Source organism: Euprymna scolopes, chromosome 15 (genome assembly GCF_053919585.1).
Source record: "Euprymna scolopes isolate OS-2025 chromosome 15, ASM5391958v1, whole genome shotgun sequence".
NCBI classification, from domain to species: domain Eukaryota; kingdom Metazoa; phylum Mollusca; class Cephalopoda; order Sepiida; family Sepiolidae; genus Euprymna; species Euprymna scolopes.
This window is the reverse complement of record NC_136496.1, coordinates 79,141,694-79,160,231: the sequence shown is the minus strand read 5'-3', so window position 1 is coordinate 79,160,231 and position 18,538 is coordinate 79,141,694. Positions and strand designations below refer to the sequence as shown.

Here is an 18,538-nt window from a genome sequence, read left to right as displayed (position 1 = left end):
AATTACCAAGTTTCAATTTTTATACGTAATTTGCGTGGGTGTAGATAATAGATATATGCACAGCTGGAACACTCCTTATCCAGCCACTCTAATGTCTGTGGCGAGTCGCTACAATGGAACTGATTAAAATAACAAATTTTATTTTATTTTCCATAAAAAAAAAGAAACATTTTTCTACAAAAATGACATTCTGTCTCAGTCAGAGAAAGATTTCTCTCCTGTTTTTCATTACATATTTTAATTCAAGTCTTATCAGACTTTTAAAAAATATATATATAACGTCCTAGCAACTATACATCAAGTTACAAACATAGCATTTTCATTCTCACAAACATCGGACAATTTATTCATTTATTATTTTTTGCTCGTGTGTTGAATTGGCACACATAAAAAAAAGTATGTCAACAATAAAAATAAAATTTATCATTTCTTGCTATGTTAAATAAAATCATATTATGAATTTTTATATTTGTCTTGATGCTGATTTTGACACCTTTTAATGTTTTTGTTTACGTCGAGGAACTAGAAAAATGATGACATTCTCCATTAATCTGGTCCCTCATTGTAACACCCCCTGTCTTGCTAGGAAATCACTCACATCAGAGAGCAACCTATATCTTTACAAAGCCATGATTCGCTCACGCATCTGGGCTGGAGCATCAATCGCTAGTCTCTTGCTTTTAGACAGAGTTTAAAAAAGAGTCTCAAATCTAATAGGTTTCACCCTATCGGCCAAGTTCCAACCGTTGCCCCATTGTTGCAATATCGCACCCCTATGCTTGTTTTACGAGTACTTTAATGGAATGATGTGCTAATGGATGTTGTGGAAATTGTGCCTCCTTGATGTACATATTCCCGACTAACCCAACAGGCAGCAAAATCCCCACTCTTTTACTGTTGAGGTCCCTAGATGCTGGAAAGCCTTTATAGCAGTTATAAAAGAACTATTTTCTCCAGTGAATCGATGCCCCCCCCCCACCTCTGAGTTTTTCGGCCACAGGCTGACCTATCAGCTAATAGGGAGCATTGATTCATCTGCTCCCTAAAAAACCTTGAGGGAACGTCAGTCAGTCAGGACCGGACCTTTAGCCAAGCAATACCTCTTGTCCCCTGTTCACTGGACATCTTGATCTAGCATTGGCGGTCTCCACTGAAGACAACTGCGATTAGCTGGGGACGACAGGAAATGTACTGACTGACCGACAACGACCTCAAAAAGAATCTTCTTCCTTTATCTCAGTTTTATCTTCAAGTTCCTGCTGCCAATAAAACCCTATTCTACGTTGTTATTGTTAGAAAGAAGTTTGTTGTTCATTTCGTGCTGTGTTCATTAAATATATTTTATTAGGAAGGTAAAACATTTACCTTCCTAAACCTTCTACTCTAATAATTTCTTTCCTTGGACTGCTAGACTTTGGAATTCCCTGCTGTTTCCTGCTTCTCTGACTGTACTAAGACGTAAAAGTTTAAATGCAATGCGAACAGACATTTCTCTGCTCAACTTCCCTAATTCCCTTGTTAAACTCGATCCCACCTTTACGTTCCAAGTGGTAATATGACTTGTTTTGGGTAAAAAAAAAAAAAAAAAAAAAAAATTAAAAAAATAAAAATAAATAAATACTCGTAAAAGAACACGTAATCGTCTAAAAGGTATCCCTCTACCCAATAAAAACCGCATAGTTCATCTCCTATATCAAAATAATTTTTTTTTTTAAAAACTCAACTAAAACGCTAAAATGGCCCGGAAATCAATATAATTTGACGTTAAATTTATCTGCAAAATGAAAAACTGATCCCCACAATAAAACAATTGTTTTTTTTCTTCTTCCTTCCACCCAGTTTTGTGGTGCTGGTGCTTACACGTAATCGCCTAAAAAACATGAAATCTTATTGGGGTGGTGGTGGTGGATAGCGAAGGTTAAGGTTGTTTATCTACAATTAATACTCCAAATTAAATAAACATTTTAGATTGTATGTGGAGGAGGTGGGCATAACTGTGACGTCATATCACTTATAATGAATAGCGAACAAAAAGGCAAAAAAAAAAGAAAAAAAAGAAAAACACATTTTGTTTATTAGACAATAATAAACATGTCAATTAAGAAAGTGTGGAATCCGTATAAAACACCATCACTCAGGTGTCCGCGGGGTGAGTGTTGTCACGTGGTCGCAATCGGCAATGTCACGTGGTCATTTGTCTGCAAAGATTCGTCGTTTATGGAGCCAACATTTCGCATGTTTTGCGTCAAAACAAACAGATAACAGCGAACCTTTTCTACGTAGCATCAACGGATCTCCTGATTTTTATCGAAAGAATTACCCAGGCAAGTTCACATTTAAAGTACCTCCAATATTGATGGAGAATAGGTTGCATCCTATTGATGGCTTTGTTTTGTAAATATTTCTTTTTCCGTCTTTTAAAATAACATCTATGTCTTTCTTATTTGTTAAAAAAATATTTTTAAACCGAAAACATAAACGTATTTAAGCTAAAAAAAAAAAAAAAAAAAAAAATCAAAAACACAAACAATAACCATGATTTATTTTGAAAAAAACCCCAAACATTTCCTCCCTTAATATTTTTCTCTGGGTTATTTACTTTTAGCTCGCTATACTTACCCGGTGTTGTTGCTCGGAAGTCTTTTTTTGTACTTTATTATAATTATTATTAACTTCTTACCTAATTTGGTATTATTATACAAACACCGTGACAGCGTTAGGGTTAGGGGTAGGGTTAATTCGCTGTCACGGTGTTTGTATAGTTTTACCAACTATTTTAATTTTTTTTATTTATTTATTTATTTATTTTAATATATAACAATCTGAAAGTTAAATTTAATCCTACGGTATGAGTTTATCATTAAATTATTCAGATAAAACCAAATTGTTATATAAGAGACGCTAATTGTTTTGGTCTCCATTTAAAAAATTCGATGTTAATAATTTACGAAAATGTTCAATCTTTTAATGCACGAATATTTGCTAATAATTTAAAAACTAGTCTTAATGACTTCCCGTGCGTGCGATAGGTTACGAACCGCACCCCCTCAGTTATCAACAAAAGGTTAAAATAGCTAACGTGTTAGTTTACGAAGGAACTAAAATGCAGTCTGGTGGATTTAATTTCGTTCTCAATAAAAATAGGATTTTTAAAACTTTTCGGTTTATATTACGCTATTACATTGTTGGTATTTATGGCGAGAAGGTACCGTGCTATCTTTTAAGAGTATTTTCAAGTGAAATTCAAGTTTTACAGTATCTCTGTTTATTAAATTGTTAGGTGAAAGTACAGAATAGTTACAAAACACCCTTCCCATGTTAAGAAAGGGTTAAGTACCACATTTTTAAATTTAAATAAATATTAGATTAATAGGGGGGACGCGTGAGTTACGTGGAGCCGGTAAATGCATATACGAGAACTATTCACGATTTTATTAATATTTCTTTCAAGAAATACAGAACTTTTTTTTTTTTTTTTTTTTTTTTTTTTTTCCTTCACTTCCACCGGCAAATAAAAGGAACATTTCGTTTTCGGCACTTATGCACTACTGTGAAGGAACCACGTTTTTGGTTTTGAGTTTGGATATTTGGAAAGTGCATATACAGGGGCAGACAAATGCAAGTTCAAGACTTAATCGAAGATCTAAACAAATGCGTATTTTTTTTCTTTCTTGAAAGCTTTTGTTAAACATTTAATTAAAATAAATATAAGAAAATTAGGTACTCCTGCAGTATTTTACCCACCGATTTCACGATCTTAGCCGAGAGCGTTGATCGACATCCGTCGGAAAACGCCGGAACATGGCGAGCGGTACGATACTCTATCAGCCAATCAGGGCGCTTCAAACGAACGCGCAGCAGACGAATAATTTTCATTGAAATTACACACATAGCGTTTCATTTGAGTTATTTTATTGTTCAAAGTAAAAATACACAGCCTTTCATTTCAGCTATTTAATTTAGCGATAAAAAAAAATAAAAAAAACCGGGAGCTGTTGGAAACATATTTATGCGAATTTATGTGGAGACAAAAATTTGGACACAACCCTTTTGTCTCCATAATAAATCAAATCGCGGAAGGCTACCCGGTTTGGGAAGGAGCTTCTTTCCACATCCTCTGAAAACCCTTTGCTCCCTACTTTGCCTCTCTACAGTCAGTAGAAAATCTTCCAGTCGGAACTAAAGATAAACAGTAATTGTTGTCCCCCCCCCCTTCAAACATTACTGGGGGGAAAAAAAAAACAAACAAAAAACATTGTTGTTATTGTTTAATAACGTTTTGTCAAAAACAAACAAACAAAAAAAAACATTGAAGTGTTTATTAGTGTTGCTTACCCCCCCCCCCAAAAAAAAGCTATCGGAAAACAAAATGAACCAAAAAAAAAAAAATATATTCAACAAAATAAATTTATTTTACTTTAAAAAAAAACTTACGGTAAGTGTTTGTGATTTATTTTATCCAAATTTTTTGTATTAATTTTATCCATTTTGTTGTGTGTGTGTAATATCTTTTCCTTGTAATGTTGTTGCTATTCACATACTTTTAGCGTTCTTGCACCGTAGCTCCGAATTCTCGGCTTTCGTCGGCGTTAACGCCGAAAGGGTTCGTCAACGCTCGGCTAAGATCGTGAAATCGGTGGGTAAAATACTGCAGGAGTACCGAAAATTATTATAACACAAAATGGTAATCGTGAAGAAAGAGAGCCTGTTTCCTCCGTTCGGTGGCGTTACTGTTTGTCCACCCAGTTACGGAAGCACAAAATGTATATAATGGCACCCTTGAAATAAAAATGTTTTTGTTATATTTTAATCTTAAACATTTTTTTTGTTTGTTTGCAAACATATTTAAGTTTTATTTTTTTTTTTTTTCAAACATATTTACATGTTGTTGCTTTCAAACATTTACGTTTTTTTTTTTTTTTTTTTTTTTTTTTTCAAGCATAAACTAAATATTTTTGAAATATTTTTCTTTTTGAAAAGTTTGCTTATGCACGTATTGTACCGACCGCGCTATTTTTTAAATAGTAGTTTCAAGTAAGATTCAGGTTTTACAATATCCTTTTTCAAATAAATATATATATATATGTAAATACTCGCGGAAAAGGTAAAATAAGTGCAGAAAAATTAAGAAAAAAAAAAGATAAAAGAAAAAACGTTGATTTTTTTTTTTTTTTTTTTTTTATTATTATTATAAGAGCGTAAAAAATACTCGCGGACAAACGGTTGTACCCATAAATATGTTTAAAAGAAAAATATAGTAAAAATATTTAGTTTATGCTTACAAAAAAAATGTTCGAAAATAAACAAGCAACCACACGTAACTGTTTGGAAAAAATAAAACAAAAAAACTTAAATGTTTGCAAAAAAAAAAAAAAAAAAAAATGTTTAAAATTAAAATATAACAAAAACATTTATTTTTATTTCAAGGGTGCCATTATATACACTTTGTGCTTCCGTAACTGGGTGGACAGACAGTAACGGCACCTATAGTCAAACGGAGGAAACAGGCTCTCTTTCTTCACGATTACCCATTATTTTGAAAGCTATTCTTAACATGGGGAGGGTGTTTTGTAAGTATTCTGTGCTCCCACCTAACAATTTAATAATAAAAAGAATATTGTGAAGCTTGACTTTAACTTTTTTTTTTTTTTTTTTTTCGTAACAGTCAAAATCTTGAAATTTTCGAATGTTTTTTTCTTTGAGAAAATTTTTGTGAAACATTTATTGAATTAAAATAGATTTAAGAAAATTCAAATAACACGAATAGAGGCTTTTAACACAAAATAGACTTTTTTATTTGCAGAACAAAATCAAAATTCTGTAATTTTCAAAACTAAAGTAAATCATTAAACGGAAATAAATTAATAAAAGTTGTCAATGTATGACTGGACATTTATAAATTTTTTGAACATGCATTATTGAAATGCATGTGAATTTGGAGAAAACTATTCGGGTTTGTATTACTGTACACATAGATTCGAAAAAGTTGTGAAAAAACAAATATATAACAAATAAATGTTATCAAAGGCAAGATAAGTTACTTTTCTACCTAACTGGATATATTTTTCGTGTTTTTATTCAATGTAACATGTTTATTCAGCTCGAAAACCATAGTGTTTACCGATGTATTGGAAAATTCAAGATGGCGCCTCACTCCCTCTTTAACACGGTAAGTTTGGGAAAAGGTGTTATAAATAAAAAACTAGACAAAATACTATTAAAAACCCGCCGAATATGTCAACCTATGTCACAGTAACATATATTGCAAGAGTTTTAACAGTATCTTGCCTTTGATAACATTTATTTGTTATATATTTGTTTTTTGACAACTTTTTCGAATCTGTGTGTACAGTAATACAAATCCAACTATTTTTTTCTAGGCTGTAAAAAGTATATTTTCTTCTGGTCCAAAGTTAAAAGAACAATATTGCGCATATTCAGGGTGTTAACGTTCAATGTAGCTATGGCCATTTTCAGAGAATTCTTTAGGGAATTCTTAAATTGCATTTGTCTGCACCTGCTGTGCACTCTCCAAATTTTCAAACTGAAAACCAAAAGTATTTCCTTCGCAGTAGTACACAAGTGTCAGAAATCGCCATTAAAAATTTGTGGTAAACACTGAAATATTTAGACTTACTGTCATTCGAAGCTTATAACTACTCGAAAAATGTAATTTAAATCCTAATTTTTTTTCAATAAAAGGAGCAAAGACCAAATTTTAAAATAACAGATTTAATAGCAAAATATGCGATATTTTTTTATTTTATTTTTTTATTAAAAAATCAGTCTTCTTTAAAGAAGATTTCAAGAAAATTAATGAATTTTAACTTACTTCGAATATAATCTAATATATAAAACTTATGTCTGTGTGTGTCTCCGTTTTTCAAATTGTATCTCCTCCTAGACGGATGATCCTTGGAAAACGTGCAATAGCTGAAAAGATTGCATATAGGGTGCAGAATTTTATTAGGGGTGTTTAATTGATTAAAAAAATTACTAAGGGATTCAAAAAGGGGTTAAAACTTGAAAGAAATAACTATTTAACAAGCATAACGACAATGGCGTTGTTTATGCATGCGCACGATCTGTAGCAGATTTATTTATTTAGTAAATTTACAAGTGTATGAATGCAGTTGTCTGTTTGGTGCAGTGCATAGCATCATCGATTACTAACACCAGTGTTGCGGGTTCGAGCTTCACCATTTTTTTTTTTTTTTTTTTTTTTTGTTACATTCCGATATTCTGGACTTTTAAATGTTATGTAATAATTATAAAAGAACACTTTTCTATATAAAAAAAACACGGAAAAATGTTTTTGCTGGATATAATGAAAATGTCCTATTCCAAATATATAGGATATATTATATATTGGCTTATTTGTTACATTCCAATAATCACGTAAATAGATCCAGTAATGGAATTTTGTATTGAATTCATTCCTAAACTAATTAACCGGTCATTATGAATTTTAATTATGTGCATATGTCTGTATATTTTGATTCGCTCCTAAATTAATTAACCGATCATTAATTTTAATGATGTGCATATGATTATATATTTGTGCATTGGATTCCCTCTAAACTAATGAACAGATCATTATTAATTTTAAGGATGTGTATATGATTATGTATTTCTATTATTGGATTCGCTCCTAAATTAATTAACCGATCACTATTAATTTTAATTATGCGTATATGATTATATCATTTTGTGTCTTGGATCAACTCCAAAACTAAACTGATCATTATGAATTATATGTAATGTATATCTTTGTATATGTCTATAGATGTATTCCAAAAATCGCATACAATGTTCACTTCCTTTGTTAATGTATTTATGTGTACAAGGAATTCTATCCAAGTAATAAGGTACTTGTACAGTATAGTACTCATATGAAAAACTTGTGTAAAATCGAGTAGTTTCATTATTATATTAGAAATAAGATACTTGCACAGTATCCTACCCAATAAATAAGGTACTTGTGCAATATAGTACTCACATGAAAAACAAAGAATATCTTACCTGTGACGTACATAAGTTATCAAAATTGTAAATCCCATGAAATATTTGTAACGTGCATCCAGGAGATAAGCGCCCGCGTGTTTGCGTGTTGTGTGGGTACGTGGGAGAGACGGATGAGGGGAAAAAGACTTACCTCGAGACCAGCTCAGCGTTACCGACCAAAAATAGAAAAGAGGACCAAGATGGCGACCGCCGTCTTTTGTAAAGTATGATGTCTCGCAAAGTCACACGAATTCTCGGAATATGCAAATTTAGCCGGCCTAGAACGACGATAAAAGCGGGTGAGGGGAAAGACGTGGGGGAGTGACGATTGAGTTGGCTGGGGAATCGTGTGGCTGTTGCTTCTTGTGCCGTGTTGAGGATATCTTACCGTGTTAAAGAGAGAGTCGGGCGCCATCTTGAATTTTTCCTTACATTTTTTTCTTACAAGCTATTCCGGCCATTTGGCCTCTAGGACTATGACCGAGTCGAAATTTGACTTAAAGCTCATACCCGAGTTTGACGGGTCCACGTCCATCGTCGACTGGGTTGAAAGGGTCGAGCTGACGTGCGACCTTTGTGAGGTGAAAAGGGTACACACTGTAATTCCCCTGAGATTGGCTGGGGGTGCCTTGAGTGTATATCAGCAACTCAGTGCTGCCGAAAAGGGAGATGTCACCGCAATTAAAGCTGCGCTGTACAAGGCATTTGCCATGGATCCTTGTACGGCCTATGAAAAATTTGCTTCCCGAAAACTTCTACCGGAGGAAAGCGTGGACGTTTTCTTCGCTGAGTTAAAGAAACTCGCAGTTCTGTTCGGTGGAGGGGTGTCGGAGCGGACGCTCGCGTACGCGTTTGTGGCGGGCCTTCCCACTCGGGTGAAGCAGCTACTGAGAGCCTCAACCAGCGTTTCAACAACGACCATGGAACACTTGATGGAACGTGCTCGAGCCATCATCAAAGATGAGGAGGACCTGGGGGAACCAGTTGTGATGGCGACACAGACAGGCCAGATTGGCGCTCGGGAGATTCCGAATCAGAACCCTGCAAGCAATGGGAAATGTTTTCGCTGCGGCCGACGCGGACATTTTGCAAGGAATTGCACCAACAGGGGGCGTGTGCGCTGTTTTAAGTGTGGCGGTTTGGGGCATCTAGCCCAAAACTGTGCGGGAAACGTATCAGGGGAGAGGACGTCAGCGCCGCCCTGCTCCCCGAGCAAAATTTGAACAAGGCGCAACCAGTAATAACCGTCTACGTAAACAGGATACCCTGCTCAGCACTTCTCGACTCAGGCTGTTCGCATACTATAGTGAGCACCAGGCTGTGTCCAAGTTGGACTAAGAGGAAGATCAAAGTCACCACGATAGGAGGCGAGACCCAGACATGCTGTGGAGCTGGAACTGTCAAGATCTACACGGACACCGGTGCAGCCACTAAGATCAATGTGCTCGTGACCCAAGGAAATCTCCTGGGGTTTGACCTGTTGCTCGGATACGATGCCATCAAGGCGCTGGGGGGAGTCGCAATTCATCGGGATGGAAAGGTGCAATTCTTAGAGGCCCCAGTGTGTGCAGCGCTCCATATCGATCGGCCGGATTTTACAGTGGACTACGACTCGCGCAAGAGGGCCTGGATTGCATCTTGGAAGTGGACCGAGGGAATGGCACCGACTAAACTCAAGAATGGGGTTGCAGATTACCCTATACCCAGTGAGGCCCGAGCAGAATACGAAAAGGAACTAAAGGCGTGGATCCAAGATGGCTGGTTAATCCCCTACCCTGAGGACAAGCTTGGGCCTCCAAAGGGTCTAATACCCTTGATGGCAGTAGTCCAGCATAACAAGTCGAAAGTACGGCCCGTGCTGGACTATAGGGAGCTTAACAAGCATATTGAAGCCTACACTGCCGATGCTGACGTATGCGCCAGTAAGTTGAGGGAATGGCGTCAGAAAGGCACTAATGTCTCAATATGGATTTACGAAAAGCCTATTTACAGGTGCGAGTTGATGAGACGTTGTGGCCGTTCCAGACAGTTTGGTTCCAGGGGCAGAGGTACTGCCTTACACGCCTTGGCTTCGGCCTAAATGTGGCACCACAGATCATGAAGACTATTGTCAACACAGTATTGTCCCAAGAAAAGCCCATGAGGGACTCAACGTCAGCTTACATTGATGACGTATACGTCAATGAAGATGTACAGTCTGCGTCGTGTGTCAAAGAAAAGTTGGCTCAGTTTGGTCTGGAATGCAAGAATCCCGAACGTTTAAGGGAAGGAGCACGTGTATTGGGATTGGATGTTTATGAAGAGGATGGCACCCTACAATGGAGGCGTGGCAGTGAAATTCCAAGCATAAAAAAAAAAAAAAAAAAAAAAATCCCCAACCTCGTTACAAGGCGGACCGTTTTTTCTTGGTGTGGAAAACTTGTTGGTCACTTACCGGTCTGTGGCTGGCTCCGCGCAGCTGTTGGTGTGATTAAACGCAGAGCAAATTTAACAACCACGGGTTGGGATGACATATCCGATGATGTCCTACTAACTCTGATGATTAAAGAGACACTGGAGAGAGTGAACAAGAAGGACCCTGCCTGTGGGCGGTGGTGTGTTAACGGAGACAACGTAGGTGTGTGGGTTGATGCCAGTTCTTTGGCGTTGGGAGTATCGTTGGAGCAAGGAGGAAACGTATTCGAGGATGCGTGTTGGCTGCGGCCCGTAACAGATTCTCAGCATATCAACCTGGCAGAGCTGGACGCTGTTGTAAAGGGGGTAAATCTGGCCCCTGCAGTGGCAGTCTAAGAAGTTGACCTTGTACACAGATTCTCTCTGTGTCTACCACTGGGTGTCTGACACACTTTCAGGACGGACACGAATCCGTACCAAGGCAGCAAGCGAAATGTTAATACGGAGAAGGCTAGACACGCTAAAAACCTGGTATCTGAGTATGGGCTATCACTGAGCGTCACTCTGGTGCCATCACATTGTAATCGTGCTGACCAACTGACCCGTGTACCTCACAAATGGTATGAAGCCGCGAAGATGGGAATGGAGATTACTGCTCGATCTTGTGCAGTTGCAATCGACCCATGTCAAATACAAAAAATTCATGCACAGAGCGGACATCCGGGTATCAAGAGGACCCTTTATTTTGTGAGGCGTGCATACCCAGCAGTGACCAAGATGGATGTCAGACAGATCGTCAGAAATTGTGAGGCTTGCCAGTCTATTGATCCTGCACCAGAGCGATGGCAGAAGGGTCGCTTGGAAGTTGAGAGTGTGTGGCAGCGGCTGGCCATGGATATTACCCATTACAGTGGCAAGCCCTTTCTAACTCTCATTGATTGCGGGCCTACGAGATTTGCGGTGTGGCGGCAGATGACCAGACAGGATTCAGCAAATGTTGTTCGCCACCTATCATCCATTTCTTTTTTGAGCGAGGTGCGCCGGAAGAGCTCCTGACTGACAATGATGCAGCGTTTTGTAGCCAGCAAGTCCGGCAGTTGTTAGATGAGTGGGGCGTCCGTCTACGGTTGCGATGTGCGCATGTGCCATCAGGAAATGGCATTGCTGAAAGAAGCTATCGCAGCATCAAGAGAATTGCTGCCAGGAAGCGATGTACTATTGCGGAAGCAACATATTGGTACAACATTACGCCAAAGGACGGGACGTCCCCTTCAACCGCACCTGCGAATGCTATTTACACGTACCGAGTCGGAGTGAAGGGAATCAACACTACGCAGCCAACCGACAAGGGAACATATAACAGATATGAAGTGGGAGATCCAGTGTGGGTGCGGCCTCCAGGAAATCGGTGCACCGACAAGTTTAAGCGAGGACACATATCTGGAGTGATTAGCCAGCAGTCTGTTTTGGTCGATGGAACCCCACGACATGTGCGAGATCTTCGCCCAGCTACCGAGGTGCGTCATACAACTACAGAAGAAAGCAGTGAAGCGTCTAGCGATGAGCTGCCGATGCACGGATTCAGTGAGCCCCTTCCAGAGACTGATAGCGATACTTCATCTGATGAGGCGGAACCAGATCCAGAGCCCGAATCTGAAACAGTGAATGTACCTCTTCGCAGAAGCACACGCACTAAAAGGCCACCCCCCCCAGTGCTCTCTATGTGATCATCAGATCAGGGGGGAGTGTAACGTGCATCCAGGAGATAAGCGCCCGCGTGTTTGCGTGTTGTGTGGGTACGTGGGAGAGACGGATGAGGGGAAAAAGACTTACCTCGAGACCAGCTCAGCGTTACCGACCAAAAATAGAAAAGAGGACCAAGATGGCGACCGCCGTCTTTTGTAAAGTATGATGTCTCGCAAAGTCACACGAATTCTCGGAATATGCAAATTTAGCCGGCCTAGAACGACGATAAAAGCGGGTGAGGGGAAAGACGTGGGGGAGTGACGATTGAGTTGGCTGGGGAATCGTGTGGCTGTTGCTTCTTGTGCCGTGTTGAGGATATCTTACCGTGTTAAAGAGAGAGTCGGGCGCCATCTTGAATTTTTCCTTACATTTTTTTCTTACAATATTCAAGTAGTATAACTTACATCTAAAAAATAATGTGCTTCTTCACTATAGCACCCAGATAAAAAACATTCTTACCCTCGATGTACAAAACATTTAGCACAACGGAAAATTTCATAAGTGTTGAGTTCTTTCATTTATAAATTAGAAAAAGGTACCTGTACAGTATCTTACACAAGAAATAAGGTACTTATGCAGTATAGTACCCATGTGAAAAACAAAGGAAATTTTACTTGCAATGTACATAAAAGTAATCAAAACCGAAAATTGTGATATATTTGAGTAATATGACATTTATATAAGAAGTAAGGTGCTTCGTTACTATAGCACTCTGATGTAAAAACACTCTCACCTGTGACACGGAAAAGTTAGCACAACAGAAAATTGTAAAATTATCTAGTAGTTTCATTTATATCTTAGAAATGACGTACTTGTACATTATCCTACCCAAGAAATAAGGTACTTGTGCAGTATAGTACTCACATGAAAAAACAAAGAAAATTCTACCTGTGACGTGACGTGCATAAAAGTTATCAAAACTAAAAATCCTGTAATATATTCAGGTAATATGACTTTTAAATGAGAAATAAGGTTCTTCTTCACTATAGCAATCTGATGTAAAAGCAAAAAATCTTACCTGTGACATACAGAAAATTTTGCACAACAGAAAATTATGTAAATAATTTTAAATATGTGTTGTACATTACCCGCCCTAGGCAAGGAAATTTTTTTCCATATATGTGCTGTTAATTTCCTGTTCTAGGGAACGTACAATTATCTCATACATATACCTGTCCCAGGATAGGTAAAATATTCTTTTGTTCAAGATGGCAAATGATAAACATCAAAAATTCCTCTATCCTAAGAATAACGGGTATGTTCCAAATTTTTCTTATACAGTCCCAAGCAATGCTGGGTGGCCTTGCTAGTAAACATATAAATTCCAAAAAATCACTCGCCTATAAAAATACTAATCAATGAGCACTTCCATTCTTCATTGTTAAGAATTTATCCATATTTATATTTTATATTTAATGTACTTTTTAAATAAAATAATTTAAGCAATGATTCAAAAATCCTGCGAATTCAGCTCGTCACAAATTGAAAAAAAGGGAAGACTGTTGTCTCCCTTTCTTAGAGTTGAGGACTATGGTGGCCTGTAAGCACCAGAATTAATCTCGTTTTCTATTTCTGGCATGTGTTTGCTGTAAACAAAAGTTGGGCTATCGTATTTGAAAAATGCTCACATTTCACTTATCAGTTTTTGCCATTAAAAAAAAAACTGCTCGATGAATTTTCCATTTTTTTTTTTTTTTTTTTTTTTTTTTTTTTTTTAATTCTCCTAAAGAAATACATAAGTTTTTGATTTAATACATCTTATTTCTTTATGGCGTGATTTTTTTTTAAAATCTAAAAAAAAAAACATTGAATAAAGCAGAAAAAATTGTAGGTATTCTCTTTTCAGGACAAAATTTAAAAAATGTGAGGTTTCACTTAAAAAAAAAAAAATAGGTTTTAAACTTTTGACTTTACAGGTAAATTTGCACAAAACTATTCTTTTTTTGTTTTAAATTGGATTATTTTTATTGATCTTTTATCTTCAATTTGTGATATATAAATTAGAGATGAGAAAATTATTTTTATTTGAATAGATATTTCAAAATGGGTTGAATTTAAAAAAAAAAAAAAAAAGAAAAAAACGCTTGTCAATTTATTGGAAAGAGCATAAAAATTCACATTGAACCTGAAAATATTGTAAAAATTGAACCATTAGAAAAATGGATAGATTTTTAAAGCTTAAAAATTGAAAAAAATTTAACTCATAAAATTAAATTGATTTCATTACGTAAAAAAAAATGGCTGCATGAACACGCGCCGGCACTTTGTAAACAGTGTTTTTTAAAAAATAGAAAATATTTCTATTATTTTTTAAACAACTTTAATAGTTTATTTTGGAAGTATATTCCATAAAGAAAAGAAACAACCCACTTTAAAAAGAGAAATTGCGAGTTTTTTTTAATATTTTATTCGCAATTTTGTATTAGGGGTGTCAGAAATTACCCCAAAATTCTGACACAAGTGCCAGTTTTCTAATTAAATCTTTTGTTTCTCATTTCTTTATTTCTAAGCAAAAATTATTTTATTTTGAAGTAGATTACAAAAAATAATGAAAAAAAAAAATCTAATTTTTTTTCTTTTTTTAAGAAGTAAATGACGATACTTGATTAACGGTGCTTATTTTAATTTATGATTTTTAGCAATTTTTACTACTAACTTGTATTGAAAATACAGCTAATTTTTGACCTCGACACTTCGATTTTAGTTGTCTCCTCTAATTTATTTAATCAGATTTTATCATGCCTAAGGAAAAACGCTTAGTTGTTAGTTTTAAAACGTGATTAGTTAAAGTTCAGAATAAAATCACGCTTTCTCTTAACGGTTAATTTAAAAAAAAAAAAAAATCTTCTGAACGCTATTAAAAGTTAAATTCTTCACTAGTTTGGAGACGGAATGCGTTGTTGTGATAAGTGATTTTTTTCTCTACTAATTCGCACTTTTTATTTTAAGATTCAAATATTAATAACTACATTTTATTTCAGTATTTAATTTATGTATTTCTATTGTATTAAATGCTAGCTTCTTTTTTTTTTTTTTTTTTTTTTTTTTTTTCTCTCGTCCATAAATGTTTATTTATCTACCGAGTTGATTGCAAAAATAGATTACCTAATTGTACTCATTTTTAGTTCGTGGGAGGGGAATCTATCACCATACTTTCCCTTAAACAGGACCGTTGGACTTTTAATAGTTATTTTTTATTTATTTATTTATTTATTTATTTTTTTTTTTTTAATGGAGAGTAGAAAACGCATTGTGGATGCGTTATCGGCAGCTCCTGTTACTCTCGCTTCTTCTTATTTGTCCCTCAGTCCTCATTTTTTAAATGAGTGATTTTTCTGACAAAGGGAGAAGAAAAAGCTGTTTTCTAGGTTGTCAGTATTTTTGCGCGAACAGTTGGCAGAGTTGGTGGAAATTTTCTGTTTCTATGTCTATCCTTGTAGCCATGTCACTAGTAAGGGTGCTGGAGGTAAACGTTTTGTCTGGGCTGACGTTATCCGCCTGATAGTCAGGGACCCGAACCTTGGATTAACCACTAAGGAGGCTGTCCTATCAGCAGGTGCAAAGTACTGGGGCTGCTGTATTGCCATTTGGTGAATGGAATCTGGACCATGCAGTAGCTTCTGGTGGGGCCTCTCGATGCCATACTAGTGGGTAATTGTTACGGCTTTACCTTATCATGTGGTACAAAAAAAAAAAAATTCTTCGTTTCTTTTTCTCTCTTAGTTTCCCCTCTCTGTCCTGCTCTAAGTAAATCTGTCGACCTAGTCCACAAATTCCAAAATTTCATCATGACAAGTTTCAAGAAAAAATACACGATTAAACCCGGTTCTCCAACTTCCAACGTAGACCCCTACTACCATGTCTCCTTCTCCAACATCAGGGGTCTACGTTCTAACCTTCCAGAGGTTGAAACCCAATTACAGGAGACTAAACCAGACCTTTTATTTTTAAGTGAAACTGGCATTGGACAGGCTATTTCCCTAGATGAGTTTGCAATTACAGGATACTCTAACTTAACTTCTAAATCTGACGCCCAAGATCGCCATGGGCATGGAATATGTGCCTATATTAAAGATAGCTTTCCATGTGGGAGGGACATCTCCAGGGAAGATCCTAACTTACCCTATATGTGCTTCCGGGTTGCTTTAGCTCACACTACTGCATTTATATTTACTCTCTATCGCCCCCACAACAGCGGAGTTACTATCTTTCAAAGCATATCTGAGAAAATTGACCAAGTCCTTTCTACTTATCCTTCAGCTAACATTCACGTATGTGGAGACTTCAATGTTCACAACGTCGAATGGTTGACCCACTCAAACAAGACCGATGATGAGGGGAGGTTCTGTCATGATTTCTCCATTGCCTATGACCTCACTCAGATTGTTCAGGAACCTACCCGTGTGCCCGACAATGACGGCCAGTATGCGAGCCTACTAGACCTTTTTCTCACAACTTGCCCTGAACTATGTTCAGTTTCTGTTCTGTCGCCTCTTGGATCTTCCGACCACTCTGTTGTATCAATTAAGATAAAAATGAAATGTAATAAGTCCCCAGACGTACCTCTTCATCGTACAGTATATCGATACACTAAGGCTGACTGGGATAGCTTCCGTACATTTATATCTGATCTACCTCTGCATTCCATGTTTAAAAAGGATGTGTCCTCTATAGTATTAGACCTAACTGAATGGTTAATTGTAGGTATTGACCATTTCATACCCTCTAAAAAGTTTCAGCAAAAACCTAACAGCCAGCCATGGTTCTCTCCAGAATGTGCTGCTGCCATTGCGCACAGAAATCACTTTTTCCACTGCTTCAAACGTAATAGATGTATGGAAACTAAAGCCGTTTTCAGGACTGCCAGCAACCATTGTAAGAAAGTAATAAGGAACGCAAGAGAGTTGTATGCTCAATCTGTTAAGTCCAAAGTAGCTGAGCAGCAGCTTGGTTCCCACCAGTTTTGGCAAATAGCAAACAGAATCCTGAACAGAAGCGTGTGCTCCATCCCAACTATTATCAATGGACTTGAGGTAATCTCGTCAGCATCAGACAAAGCCAAACTCTTTGTCAAGAACTTTGCAGCTAATTCTACCCTTTGCGACCAAGACCGCCAACCCCCAATATTTCCTCCTGTATCAGAAAACACGCTATGTGATATACGTATATCTGTACGTGATGTTGCGAAGCTAATCAAAAACCTTGATTCCAGTAAAGCAACTGGCCCTGATGGTATTCCAATTATAGTACTCAAAAAAACTTCAACCTGAACTAGCGCCCATACTTACAAAACTGTTTAAACGTTGTCTTAAGGAGAATAGTTTCCCATCTCCCTGGAAAATCTCATCAGTATGCCCTGTATTTAAGAATTCAGGTGATCGCTCATCCCCCTCTCAGTACAGGCCAATAAGTCTCCTGTGCGTCATGAGTAAGTTGCTAGAATCAGTGTTAAATACAGAAGTAATCAATCATCTCAACAAAAATAACCTTCTTAGTGACACTCAATATGGTTTCCGTTCTGCTAGATCTACAGCAGATGTCCTTACAGTTATATCGCATAGGATTAGCAAATCTCTCGACGGTGGCAATCTTTCTAGGGCAATTGCTCTTGACATATCTAAAGCCTTTGATAGGGTATGGCATAAAGGTTTACTTCATAAGATCGCTAGCTATGGTATAGCTGGAAAAGTCTTCTCAATTATTAAATCATTTCTTTCTGATAGGTTCATAAGAGTAGTAGTTGAGGGGCAAAAATCAGAAGCTCACAGTATTAATGCCGGTGTCCCTCAGGGATCCATCCTGGGCCCAACTCTTTTCCTGATCTACATTAATGATCTTCCAAATCATATCCTTACATCATTTGTAGACATTTATGCTGACGACACTACCATTTATGGTACCACATCTAAGACAGTAAACGAGCAAGTACTCTCCAATTCTCTCTCCTCTGATCTTGAGCATGTAGTACAATGGGGAAAGGAGTGGCTGGTTACTTTTAATGCATCTAAAACCAAGCTTCTCTCTTTACATCATCAACATTTTAATCCACATTTGTCATCAATTGAAATGAATGGCTCTCGTCTTCAGGAGGCCTCAAGTTTTGACAAGCTTCTGGGCTTGACCATTACTCCTGATCTTAAATGGAACACGTATATCAAATCTGTTGCCAAGGCCGCTGGAAAAATGGTGGGATCTTTCTATCGATCCAGTAGATATCTCACTGCTGATGCTATTCTCTATCTATATAAGAGCTAGGTGCGTCCAAGGATGGAATACTGTTGCCACATCTGGGCAGGAGCTGCTAGAAAGGACTTGTCCTGCCTTGATAGAGTTCAAAATAGACTTCGTAGCCTCGTAGGAGATGTCCTTTTCTCCTCCTTGCAACCTCTATCTC

The 18,538-nt window shown here is 37.1% G+C and overlaps 1 protein-coding gene across 1 annotated transcript in view; it reads left to right on the top strand.

Annotated features, from left to right (window-relative positions):
- The first annotated feature begins 2,165 nt into the window (after positions 1-2,165).
- LOC145293930 (sphingomyelin phosphodiesterase-like) overlaps positions 2,166-18,538 on the top strand; it is a 110,494-nt gene continuing 94,121 nt past the window's right edge. Inside the window, exon 1 of the mRNA XM_080140756.1 lies at positions 2,166-2,324. The gene's annotated coding sequence lies outside the window, so the exon portion shown is untranslated. The remainder of the gene's footprint in view (positions 2,325-18,538) is intronic.